Raw genomic sequence first — 2,741 nt, 5'->3', positions numbered from 1 at the left:
ATGCCCTGGCTCTGAGCAGAGGATGGGCTGGGGTGTGAGCGGGAGAGCAGGGCGGCCGTTAGGAGCTGTCTCGGGCGTCGGATGGAAGGTGGTGGCGGAACCTCCACCTCTGGAGAATCGATGCATCTCCCCCCACAGCCACCCCAAACCCACATAACTTCTTTGGCCTCATTTGGCTGGCTACCTTTCCTTTGTCCCCCACGACTATCTCTGCCCTGCTCCACTGCTCAGAGCTGGCCTGGGTGGACGCATCCGTGGGCCCTTTGTCCTCCAGCTTCGGTTGGGTTTGGCCAATGGAGAGAGGGGAGTCGAGGAGCACGTGAAGTCAGGGTATTTGTTCTTCTCCTTCATGAAGGGTCTCCATGGACCGGCTCATCCCTCAACCAAAGGTGAGGTGGCCCTGTCCACACATCTCCGTCCCTCCGAGTTCTACACCTGCTCCATGCCCTCACCTGTCAGGCCTACAGGTGGTGCCAGGACCCCCCTGTCAGAGTCCTGGGGAACGGCACTATCCCTTGGGCTTCCTGTACCCTGCGCGTCGCCTTGTAATCCGTTCACAGCGCTCTCCTCCAGTCCTCGGTTTGAGTGGCTTCTCCATTTCCTGGCCAAGTCCAGCAACACAGCATCAGTGGGATGAGCCTGGACTTCGGGGTCAGATAAAACTAGGACCGAATTTGGGCTCTGTCACTTACTAGCTCTGTGAGGGGGTGCATCATTTAGCCCGGCCGAGCCTCAGTCTGTTCATCTCTAACACGAGGACACCATCGCCTGCCTCACACAGTGGCTAGAACAGTGGAGGGACATGCGCAAAGGTGCCGCTCCCACCTGGTGCACAGTAGACGAGCATCCACGCTGGGTTTGTTCTTCCTTCCCTGGCGACTGAGCAAAGCACTTGGTACTCTGCCCTGGGTCCAGGGCGGTACTGGGCGCTGGGATGAGAGGCAGACTGGGGAGGCCGCAGTCCTGGAAACAAGGTACAGTGGCTCCCCCAGTTGGACTCCACCACAGTTCAAGGGAGAAAATCGTGAGGGTTACTTTTCAAACCATTCATTTCATTGTTTACAGCTATGTGGCAGGTGTTTGTCCAGAGCGTGGAGATAGAGTAGTGACCGGGCATAAGCTGTGGTGATCAGAAGGGGCTTCAGAGGGAGATTGAATTCACTTTTAGCTTTCAAGGAGCTCTGCTCCAAGATAGGACGTAGCTGTCTCCCTGGGGACTGACCTCACGCTCCCCCCTTTCTGTCCCTGGGAGAGCCTGCAGAACTCCCCAGACTGAGAATCAGCCTCAAAGAGTTCCAGGGGCTTCGGGAGTGTATTAGATCATCTTGGCTGTGTGGGGGCACAAGGTACCCAGAGAAGAGTGCCTGGGGGATTTCTCCAGGCCTGATGGGGCAGGTGTAGGGGACAAACAATCCAGGACAGTGACCAGGGCAGACCTACTGAAGGGGGGGGGGCACGTGGAAGGGAGCAGTGCGAGCATAAGATGCTGGAAAACTGGGTTGAAGCCATATTGCTAAGTCAAGCAATGTGAATTTAATGGTGTAGATGCTGGCTTTGAGCAGGGAGGGTGCAGACCTGATTGAGAGTTGGGCTTCCAAAGGCTTTGTCTGATAGCCTTTGTACGCTGGATGGGGGACGGAGGTGTCTGCGGTGGGTGGGCCGAGTGTCAGGACCCTGGCCCAAATTTGGGTGATGGCAGTGGGAAATGGAGGGCAAGGATCACACCCTCTGCACCCATTCCTAAAATGTGTATTGGCACGCCCACAAGCACCAGGCGTCGATGTTGCAAGAAACATACAAGATTCAATAACATCACTGAATGAATATCTGCAAATGAACCCTGCACTGTGTGCTTTACTTGGGTAATCAAGGTTAGTCGTCAGAATAGCTCCGTGCGGACCCTCAGTCCCTTCTGCCAAGAAAGAGACTGAGGATCCCCTACACCTGCCCTGCCACACCTGGAAATGACCAGAAAGAGGATGGGCATTTCGATTTGGAACTCGAGAGGGAAACCAGGGTGGACGTTCCTTTCTGGAAGCGATGCGTTCTATGTCAAGTGGAGGCAGGGGGAGCAGTGAATGTGACTCAGGAAGTAAAAGGCCCACGTCATGGGCTCTGGGGAACAGGAGCAAGGGCAGCAGAAGGGGATGCTTGTGGGAGGACAGTCAGAAGAGACTGTGACAGGGAAGGCGGAGCAAAAAGAAGGCTCTGCCCAGAGGTTAGGTGACCAGGACTGAACAGTGACAAAGGGTTTTGTTTGTTTGTTAATGTTTTTTTAAGATTTTTTTTTATTTTTAAGTAATCTCTATGCCCAGTGTGGGCTCAAATATACAACCCCGAGATCAAGAGCCGCACGCTCTACAGACTGAGCTGGCCAGATGCCCCAAGGGGTTTGACGTTCTAGGAGTCAGAGCCAAATTAGGATGGAATGGGTGGGGCAGAAGCTCAGTTGAGTGGTCTAAGAATCAGTGCGAAGTGAAGAGACAGGAAGGAGGACTGCTTTCTTTGTTTTAATAAAATTATATATATGTATTTTTTAATTAATTAATTTATTTATTTTAAGTAAACTCTATTCCCAACATGGGCCTCGAACTCACGACCCTGAGATCAAGAGTCACATGCTCGGGGCGCCTGGGTGGCTCAGTTGGTTGGGCGACTGCCCTCGGCTCAGGTCATGATCCTGGAGTCCCGGGATCGAGTCCCGCATCGGGCTCCCTGCTCGGCGGGGAGCCTGCTTCTCC

Source organism: Mirounga leonina, unplaced genomic scaffold, assembly GCF_011800145.1.
Source record: "Mirounga leonina isolate KUSES-001 unplaced genomic scaffold, KU_Mleo_1.0 Mir_151, whole genome shotgun sequence".
NCBI lineage: Eukaryota > Metazoa > Chordata > Mammalia > Carnivora > Phocidae > Mirounga > Mirounga leonina.
The sequence above is the reverse complement of the archived record's forward strand: the minus strand, read 5'-3'. Positions refer to the sequence as shown.